We start from the raw sequence: 11,386 nt of genomic DNA on the forward strand, positions 1-11,386 counted from the left end.
AACAAGGGGAGTGGGTAGGCGACCGGCAAGAGCGCGTGGGCGGCGACATATTAGGGCGGTGAGAGGGGGAGGAGCAGTGGAGGGGGGAGCATTACCGGCGGCGGCGGGAGGTGGCACATGGTGGCGGCATCGGGCGGAACCCTGACCGCAGGGGGGTCGGGCAGAGGAGATCGGTCGAAAGTGGGGCGCAGGGGGCGGGGGGTAATGGGCCTTGTTGGGCTATAAGGGAAAGAGAGAGGGGCCGGCCTAGGGCAGGCAACACGCCCCCTCCCTCTGGTCCGAATTGGACTAGGAGAGGGGGGCGGCGCCCCCCTTTCCTTCTCTTTCTTCCCCTTCCTTTCCCCCTCCTAGTAGGAGTAGGAAAGGGAGGAATCCTACTCCTACTAGGAGGAGGATTCCTCCTCCTGGCGCACCAACAAGGGCCGGCCAGCCTCCCCATTGCTCCTTTATATACAGGGGCAGGGGGCACCTCTAGACACACAAGTTGATCACAAAGATCTCTCCCAGCCGTGTGCGGTGCCCCCCTCCACCATAATCCACCTCGATCATACTATAGCGGTGTTTAGGCGAAGCCCTGCTGCGGTAGCTTCATCAACATCGTCGAGCTCTACTGGAGATCGGTCGATCGTGCTGACAAAACTCTTCCCCGAGCTCTACTGGATCGTGAGTTCGCGGGACGTCACCGAGTTGAACGTGTGCTGAACGCGGAGGTGCCATACGTTCGGTACTGAAGATCGGTCGATCGTGAAGACATAAGACTACATCAACCGTGTTGTCATAACGCTTCTGCTTAACGGTCTACGAGGGTACGTGGATGACACTCTCCCCTCTCGTTGCTATGCATCACCATGATCCTGTGTGTGCGTAGGAATTTTTTTGAAATTACTACGTTACCCAACAGTGGCATCCGAGCCTGGTTTTATGCGTAGATGTTATATGCATGAGTAGAACACAAGTGAGTTGTGGGCGATACAAGTCATACTGCTTACCAGCATGTGATACTTTGGTTTGGCGGTATTGTTGGATGAAGCGGCCCGGACCGACATTATGCGTACGCTTACGCGAGACTGGTTCTACCGACGTGCTTTGCACATAGGTGGCTGGCGGGTGTCAGTTTCTCCAACTTTAGTTGAACCGAGTGTGGCTACGCCCGGTCCTTGAGAAGGTTAAAACAACACTAACTTGACGAACTATCGTTGTGGTTTTGATGCGTAGGTGCTACCTCTTGAGCATTGCGTTGGTTTTCCCTTGAAGAGGAAAGGGTGATGCAGTAGAGCAGCATAAGTATTTGTCTCGGTTTTTGAGAACCAAGGTATCAATCCAGTAGGAGGCCACGCACGAGTCCCTCGCACCTACACAAAAAAATAAACTTCTCACAACCAACGCGATAAAGGGATTGTCAATCCCTTCACGGTCACGTACGAGAATGAGATCTGATAGACATGATAAGATAATATTTTGGTATTTTTATGATAAAAAGAAATAAAGATGCAAGTAAAATAAATAGCAAAGAAATAACTAAGTATTGGAAGATTAATATGATGGAAAATAGACCCAGGGGCCATAGGTTTCACTAGAGGCTTCTCTCGAGAGCATAAGTATTATGGTGGGTGAACAAATTACTATAGAGCAATTGACAGAATTGAGCATAGTTATGAGAATATCTAGGTATGATCATGTATATAGGCATCACGTCCGAGACAAGTAGACCGACTCCTTCCTGCATCTACTACTATTACTCCACATATCGACCGCTATCCAGCATGCATCTAGAGTATTAAGTTCAAGAGAACAGAGTAACGCTTTAAGCAAGATGACATGATGTAGAGGGATAAACTCATGCAATATGATATAAACCCCATCTTGTTATCCTCGATGGCAACAATACAATACGTGCCTTGCTGCCCCTACTGTCACTGGGAAAGGACACCGCAAAATTGAACCCAAAGCTAAGCACTTCTCCCATTGCAAGAAAGATCAATCTAGTAGGCCAAACCAAACTGATAATTCGAAGAGACTTGCAAAGATAACCAATCATACATAAAAGAATTCAGAGAAGATTCAAATATTGTTCATAGGTAAACTTGATCATAAACCCACAATTCATTGGTCTCAACAAACACACCGCAAAAGAAGATTACATCGAATAGATATCCACAAGAGAGGGGGAGAACTTTGTATTGAGATCCAAAAATAGAGAAGAAGCCATCTAGCTAATAACTATGGACCCGTAGGTCTGAAGTAAAGTACTCACACTTCATCGGAGAGGCTATGGTGTTGATGTAGAAGCCCTCCGTGATCTATACCCCCTCCGGCGGAGCTCTGGAAAAGGCCCCAAGATGGGATCTCGTGGATACAGAAAGTTACGGCGGTGGAATTAGGGTTTTGGCTCCGTATCTGGTAGTTTGGGGGTACGTAGGTATATATAGGAGGAAGGAGTATGTCGGTGGAGCAACGTGGGCCCCACAAGGGTGGAGGGCGCACCTGGGGGGTAGGGGCGCGCCCCTACCTCATGCCTTCCTCGTTGGTTGCTTGACGTAGGGTCCAAGTCCTATGGATCATGTTCGTTCCGAAAATCACGTTCCCGAAGGTTTCATTCCGTTTGGACTCCATTTGACTTTTTCTGCGAAACCCTAAAATAGGCAAAAAACAGCAATTCTGGGCTGGGCCTCCGGTTAATAGGTTAGTCCCAAAAATAATATAAAAGTGAATAATAAAGCCCAATAATGTCCAAAACAGGATATAATGTAGCATGGAACAATAAAAAATTATAGATACGTTGGAGACATATCAAGCATCCCCAAGCTTAATTCCTGCTCGTCCTCGAGTAGGTAAATGTTAAAAACAGAATTTTTGATGTGGAATGCTACTTGGCATAATTTCAATGTAATTCTCTTAATTGTGGTATGAATATTCAGATCCGAAAGATTCAAGACAAGAGTTTAATATTGACATAGAAATAATAATACTTCAAGCATACTAACTAAGCAATTATGTCTCTTCAAAATAACATGGCCAAAGAAAGTTATCCCTACAAAATCATATAGTCTGGCTATGCTCCATCTTCACCACACAATGTATTCAAATCATGCACAACCCGATGACAAGCCAAGCAATTGTTTCATACTTTTGGTGTTCTCAAACTTTTTCAATCTTCATGCAATATATGAGCGTGAGCCATGGACATAGCACTATAGGTGGAATAGAATGGTGGTTGTGGAGAAGACAAAAAGGGAGAAGATAGTCTCACATCAACTAGGCGTATCAACGGGCTATGGATATGCCCATCAATAGATATCAATGTGAGTGAGTAGGAATTGCCATGCAACGGATGCACTAGAGCTATAAGTATATGAAAGCTCAAAAAGAAACTAAGTGGGTGTGCATCCAACTTGCTTGCTCACGAAGACCTAGGGCATTTTTAGGAAGCCCATCGTTGGAATATACAAGCCAAGTTCTATAATGAAAAATTCCCACTAGTATATGAAAGTGATAGCATAAGAGACTCTCTATCATGAAGATCATGGTGCTACTTTGAAGCACAAGTGTGGCAAAAAAGGATAGTAGTATTGCCCCTTTTTATTCTTTTTTTGGGCCTTCTTTTTTTTGGCCTTTCTCTTTTTTTTGGGACAATACTCTATGAATAATGATCATCACACTTCTATTTATTTACAAATCAATGATTACAACTCGATACTAGAACAAAGTATGACTCTATATGAATGCCTCCGGCGGTGTACTGGGTTAGCAATGATGCATGAGTGACTTATATGAAAGAATTATGAACGGTGGCTTTGCCACAACTAAAATGCCAACTACATGATCATGCAAGCAATATGACAATGATGGAGCGTGTCATAGTAAACGGAACGGTGGAAAAGTTGCATGGCAATATATCTCGGAATGGCTATGGAAATGCCATGATAGCTAGGTATGGTGGCTGTTTTGAGGAAGGTATATGGTGGGTTTATGATATCGGCGAAAGGTGCGCGGTATTAGAGAGGCTAGCAATGGTGGAAGGGTGAGAGTGCGTATAATCCATGGACTCAACATTAGTCATAAAGAACTCACATACTTATTGCAAAAATCTATTAGTTATCGAAGAAAAGTACTACGCGCATGCTCCTAGGGGGATAGATTGGTAGGAAAAGACAATTGCTCGTCCCCGACCGCCACTCATAAGGAGGAAAATCAATAAATACATCATGCTTCGACTTATTAACATAACGGTTCACCATACGTGCATGCTACGGGAATCACAAACTTCAACACAAGCATTTCTCAAATTCACAACTACTCAACTAGCATGACACTAATATCACCATCTCCATATCTCAAAACAATTATCAAGTTTCAAACTTCTCATAGTATTCAACACACTCATAAGAAAATTTTATTATTAATCTTGAATGCCTAACATAATTAAAGCAAATTACCATGTTATTTTGTAGGACTCTCGAAATAATCTAAGTGAAGCATGAGAGAACAATGGTTTCTATAAAAAAAATCCACCAACGTGCTCTAAAAGATATAAGTGAAGCACTAGAGCAAAAACTATATAACTCAAAAGATATAAGTGAAGCACATAGAGTATTCTAACAATTTCCGAATCATGAGTGTCTCTCTCAAAAAGGTGTGTGCAGCAAGGATGATTGTGGAAAACTAACAAATAAATACTCAAATAATACAAGACGCTCCAAGCAAAGCACATATCATGTGGTAAATAAAAATATAGCTCCAAGTAAAGTTACCGATAGAAGTAGACGAAAGAGGGGATGCCTTCCGGGGCATCCCCAAGCTTTGGCTTTAAGGTGTCCTTAGATTATCTTGGGGGTGCTATGGGCATCCCCGAGGGAGTCCTGGATTAGGGGGTGCCCGGATAGACGGACTATAACCTTTGGCCGGACTCTCGGACTATGAAGATACAATATTGAAGACTTCGTCCCGTGTCCGGATGGGACTTTCCTTGGCGTGGAAGGCAAGCTTGGCAATACGGATATGTAGATCTCCTCCCATTGTAACCGACTCTGTGTAACCCTAGCCCTCTCCTGTGTCTATATAAACCGGAGGGTTTTAGTCCATAGGACGAAAAATAATCATACCATAGGCTAGCTTCTAGGGTTTAGCCTCTTTGATCTCGTGGTAGATCTACTCTTGTACTACCCATATCATCAATATTAATTAAGCAGGAGTAGGGTTTTACCTCCATCGAGAGGGCCCACACCTGGGTAAAAACATTGTGTCCCTTGTCTCCTGTTACCATCCGCCTAGACGCACAGTTCGGGACCCCCTACCCGAGATCCGCCGGTTTTGACACCGACATTGGTGCTTTCATTGAGAGTTCCTCTGTGTCGTCACTTTTAGGCCCGATAGCTCCTCCGATCATCAACAACGATGCGGTCCAGGGTGACACCTTTCTCCCCGGATAGATCTTCGTGTTCGGCGGCTTTGCACTGCGGGCTAATTCGCTTGGCCATCTGGAGCAGATTGAAAGCTACGCCCCTGGCCATCAGGTCAGAATTGGAAGTTTGAACTACACGGCTGACATCCGTGGAGACTTGACCTTCAACGGATTCGAGCCATAGCCGAGCACGCCGCACTGTCACGATGGGTACGACCTAGCTCTGCCACCGAACAGTGCCCTGGAGGCCGCGCCCGCATCAGCTCCGACCCTTAGCTTGGAGCCAACTGCGCCGATCAAGGACGGGTGGCTAGACACCGCCTCGGGGGCTGCAGTCTCAACGGTGATCGAGCCGAACACCAGCCTCATCCTCTGCGAAGCCCGTGACTCCAAGGTGCCAGACTCTTTTCCAGACTTCGAACCTTCCGCGCCCCTGCCAATCGAATCCGATTGGGCGCCGCTCATGGAATTCACCGCCGCGGATATCTTTCAGCACTCGCCCTTCGGCGACATTCTGAATTCACTAAGGTCTCTCTCTTTGTCAGGAGAGCCCTGGCCGGACTATGGCCAACAGGATTGGGATGCGGACAACGAAGAAATTCGACTCCCACCCACCACCCACTTCGTAGCCACTATCGATGATTTAACCGACATGCTCGACTTCGACTCCGAAGACATCGACAGTATGGACGACGATGTAGGAGACGAACATGAACCAGCGCCTATAGGGCATTGGAAAGCCACCTCGTCATATGACATATATATGGTGGATACACCCAAAGAAGGCAATGGCAACGGAACAACGGGGGATGACCCCTCCAAGAAGCAACCCAAGCGCCAGCGTCAGCGGCGCCGCTCTAAGTCCTGCCAAAGCAAAAACGGTGATATCGGCACGAGAGATAATAACACCTCGGACAGTGCCGAAGACAACTCCCTCCAGCAAAATTCAGTGCAGGAGGATGGAGAAGCCAGCCCCCCTGAGAGAGCGGCAGACAGAGAGGAAGAGGATGATAACTGCATGCCTCCCTCCGAAGACGAGGCAAGCCTCGGCGACGATGAATTTGTTGTGCCTGAGGATCCCGTCGAACAAGAGCACTTTAAGCGCAGGCTTATGGCTACGGTGAGTAGCCTTAAGAAAAAACAGCAATAGCTTAGAGCTGACCAATACTTGCTAGCCGACAGATGGACAGAAGTCCTTGCGGCCGAGGAATACGAACTCCAACGCCCCTCCAAGAGCTACCCAAAGCGCAGGTTGCTACCCCGTTTAGAGGAGGAAGCACTTAAACCTGCATCACCAGCGCCATGATGCGGCTGACCGGCCACCTCGCGGCCACGACAGAGAGGCCTCCCGACCCTCCACTCAAGCCGCACCCCGGCGCCACTCAAAAAATACCAAGGCACGGGGAAATGCGCTAGACCTGCGAGATATCTTGGAGAGCAGGGCAAGGCAAACAAGATCGATCTACGGATCGCGCGGGCGCCCCATGACACGAGACGATAACCGTCACGCCGGATACATTAAATCCGGCCGGGCCGAACACATCAGACAAAACTCATTTGAGCTACGTCGTGATATAGTCCAGTACAGAGGCGCCACACACCCACTATGCTTCACAGATGAAGTAATGGATCATCAAATCCCAGAGGGTTTCAAACCCGTAAACATTGAATCATACGATGGCACAACAGATCCTGCGGTATGGATCGATGACTATCTCCTTCATATCCACATGGCCCGTGGCGATGATCTACACGCCATCAAATACCTCCTACTCAAGCTTAAAGGACCAGCTCGGCATTGGCTTAACAGCCTGCCAATAGAATCAATTGGTTGTTGGGAGGACCTGGAAGCCGCATTCCTCGACAATTTCTAGGGCACCTATGTGCGACCACCAGACACCGATGACCTGAGCCACATAATTCAACAGCCAGAAGAATCTGCCAGACAATTCTGGACACGGTTCCTAACCAAGAAAAATCAAATCATCGACTGTCCGGACGCAGAGGCCCTAGCAGCCTTCAAGCATAACATCCGTGACAAGTGGCTTGCCCGGCACCTTGGACAGGAAAAGCCGAAATCCATGGCAGCCCTCACGACACTCATGACCCGCTTTTGCGCGGGAGAAGACAGCTCGCTGGCTCGTAGCAATAACATGACCAAGAGCCCTGGTAATTCGGATACCAAGGACAGCAATGGCAGGTCACGTCGCAACAAGCACAAGCGCCGCATTAACAGCGATAACACTGAAGATATGACAGTTAATGCCGGATTCAGAGGCTCTAAGCCCGGTCAGCAGAAAAAGCCATTCAAAAGGAATACTCCAGGCCCGTCCGGTTTGGACCGTATACTCGATCTCTCGTGCCAGATACACGGCACCCCCGAAAAACCAGCCAATCACACCAACAGGGGTTGTTGGGTGTTCAAGCAGGCCGGCAAGTTAAATGCCGAAAACAGAGACAAGGGGTTGCGCAGCGACGAGGACGAAGAGCCCCGGCCGCCGAACGATAGTGGACAAAAGGGCTTCCCCCCACAAGTGCGGACGGTGAACATGATATACGCAACCCACACCCCAAAAGGGAGCGGAAGAGTGCACTCAGGGACGTATACGCGTTGGAGCCAGTCGCCCCAAAGTTCAACCCATGGTCCTCCTGCCCGATCACTTTTGATCGAAGGGACCACCCTACTAGCATCCGCCATGGCGGATTCACCGCATTGGTTCTAGACCCAATCATTGATGGATTTCACCTCATTAGAGTCCTTATGGACGGCGGCGGCAGCCTGAACCTGCTTTATCAGGATATAGTGCAGAAAATGGGCATAGATCCCTCAAGGATTAAACCCACAAAAACGACCTTTAAAGGCGTCATACCAGGTGTAGAGGCCAACTGTACAGGCTCAGTTACACTTGAAGTGGTCTTCGGATCCCCGGATAATTTCCGAAGCGAGGAGTTAATCTTCGACATAGTCCCGTTCTGCAGTGGCTATCATGCACTGCTCGGACGAACCGCATTTGCAAAGTTCAATGCGGTGCCGCACTACGCATATCTCAAGCTCAAGATGCCAGGCCTTCAAGGAGTCATTACGGTCAATGGAAACACCGAACGCTCTCTCCGAACGGAGGAGCACACGGCGGCCCTCGCAGCAGAAGTACAAAGCAGCTTCTCAAGGCAATTCCCCAGTCCGGCTATTAAACGTCCGGCCACCGTCAAGCGCGCCCAGAGTAACCTACAACAAGACCGCCTGGCACGTTACGAGCAAGCGTAGCAATATGGCCCCAACCCCAGCCCTCGCGAAATTGCGAAATCAGTACTACGCGTACATAACTACGCTCTGAAAATACCATGGGCACAGGGGGAGGGGCACGACCACGGCACGCCCAAAAATGCGGCTCAACCGCACTAGGGGCTCCCGATTTTGTCAGTATTTCCTACTTTCAGGACTCCACTCTTTGGAAGGCCTGTCTGGTAGAACAATCGCCGAACACACGATTCAACAACCAAGGAGGCAGAAAGCTAAGTCAAATTCCCAGGTGGTCTCTATAACAAGCAAAATACCTGCCTTACATACCGTCTCGCAGCTCGCCCCTGGAGGGGGACATGTCAAATAGTCCCATCTCTTGCTTACCGCACTATTTGTATCGTTCTGCTTTTACAGCAGCCTTTTAAAATAAACAATGCTTAGCTTCAGCTTATTATTGCATTCTTTATTCATTTCTTTTTCAATATATATGTCCAGTTATGACATTTAGCACCCGTACACTTTGGTACGGTCAATACGCCAGGGGCTCAAGCACCCCATAATACGGCGTGAGAAGTCCGAACACTTTCACAAGTGCGGCCCTCCGAACTTATAGCATTATATGCATCAGCTCCGAATCATGTCTTTGGTCAATAGTTGGGTTTGCCCGGCTCCCATGTTTTGGTACCTTATGTTCCGCTATATCGGCTAAGGTAGCGTTGGGAGAACTACTGCGATTGTGCCCCGGTTGAGCTGGGCTAAGCACCTCAGTAGAGAAAGCTAAAACTGACTGTCATGATAGGGCGAGAGCTGGTCGCTGTTCAAGAGGTTTCGAGTCCCTAAAGACTTATGCCGCTTAGAGCGAGGAGTCGGCTTTGTCCGGCCTAGGCGTGTATAGCTCCCCGAACTCGGTCTTCTGAACACTAGGGGCTTCCCCGAAATTTAAAATTATAGAATTCTCTGGCTAAGTGAGAGTGATAATGCATTATAGTCCGATTGCCTTGTTCGTTGTGCTGAGCACCTCCCTCGAAGGACCCAAGAATGGGAAAAGGAGTGCTCAGGTTTATCCCGAACACCCTATCACTCGTGGCATGGGGGCAGAAGCCGACGACTCGCCATCTCTCAGACTTGATAAACGGCCGCATAGAAGGTAATATTTTAAATTAAAACAAGCGTTGCATAGCGCATATGAACAAGTTTTCAGCGCACAGGATAAAATGAGCAAGTTCACTCAAAAATTACATCTTTGGAACATTCGTCTGCCACAAGGCGGGCGCCCTTCAGGACGCCCTCATAATACATCTCGGGGTGTCGATGCCCCTTGCCCTGGGGTGGCCCGTCCTTCACAAGCCTCTCCGCATCCATCTTGCCCCAGTGCACTTTAGCATGGGCAAGTGCCCTACAGGCACCTTCGATGCAGACGGAGCGCTTGACGACTTCAAGCCACGGACAGGCATCCACCAGCCGCCTCACCAGCCCAAAGTAGCTCCCAGGCAGGGCCTCTCCAGGCCACAGCCGAACTATAAGGCCCTTCATGGCCTGTTCGGCCACCTTGTGCAGCTCGACCAGTTGCTTCAGCTGGTCGCTAAAGGGCACCGGGTGTCCGGCCTCAGCATACTGAGACCAGAACACCTTCTCCATCGAGCTGCCCTCCTCGGCCCGGTAGAAAGCGGCGGCATCTGACACACTACGGGGCAAATCTGCGAATGCTCCTGGAGAGCTCCGGACTCGGGTAAGTAACAAGTAATTCACTTTCACGTGCTTGCTTTGCATAAAAAATGCCTTACCCGCCGCTATCTTCTTCATCGCCTCAACTTCCTGGAGGGCTTTCTGGGCTCCGGCCTTGGCAGACTTGGCGCTTTCAAGGGCCGTCGCGAGCTCGGAATCTCGCGTCTTTGAGTCAAGCTCCAGACTCTCGTGTTTTTTCACGAGAGCCTGGAGCTCTTGCTGCACCTCGCCAACCCACGCCTCATGTTTCTCCCGCTCGGCGCGCTCCGTGGCCGCCTTCTTTTCAGCCTCGGAAAGCGCTTGCTTAAGGGTCGCCACCTCAGTCATGGCCCCTAGGACACCAATAGCGATCCTATCATTTTTTGCAACTGCATCTTTTTTAATATACTCCGCAAGGTATTACTTACCTTATTTTTCCTCGAGCTCCTTCTTGGCAAGGCCGAGCTCTTGCTCGGACCGCTCGAGGCTCTGCTTCAGCGCATCCACCTCCACAGTCAGTGCGGCAGAGGCCAGCAGCGAAGCATGCATACGCATATTGACTTAATTATGTTAGACTCCTGTGAATGTTATTAGATCCTCTATTCGGCTTTTCTTTCCGAACGCCAAACAGAGCATCAGGGGCTATTGTCTATGCGGTAGTATTTTCACATATTTTTCACATACCTCAAAGCCTGTTAGCAGGCTGGCACAGGCTTCAGTCAGCCCGCTCTTGGCGGACTGAACCTTCTGGATCACCGCACTCATAATAGTGCGGTGTTCCTCGTCGATGGAGGCGCCGTTAAGCACCTCCAGCAAATTATCCGGTGCCTCCGGTTGGACGGAGGTCACCGGCGTCGTAGGCATGCCCTTCTTACTAGGGGGACGCCTGCCGGACTCCGGAACCATTGAAGGTTCCGGTGCGGTGTCCTGCCCAGGGCCGGACTTGGAGCCCTTGGGGGTTTTGTCCCCTTTGCGCCTGGAGTCCAGGAGGTCGCCTTGCGGTGCCTCCAGGACCACCTCCTCCTGGCTTGGAACCTTTT

Source organism: Triticum dicoccoides, chromosome 3A (genome assembly GCF_002162155.2).
Source record: "Triticum dicoccoides isolate Atlit2015 ecotype Zavitan chromosome 3A, WEW_v2.0, whole genome shotgun sequence".
NCBI lineage: Eukaryota > Viridiplantae > Streptophyta > Magnoliopsida > Poales > Poaceae > Triticum > Triticum dicoccoides.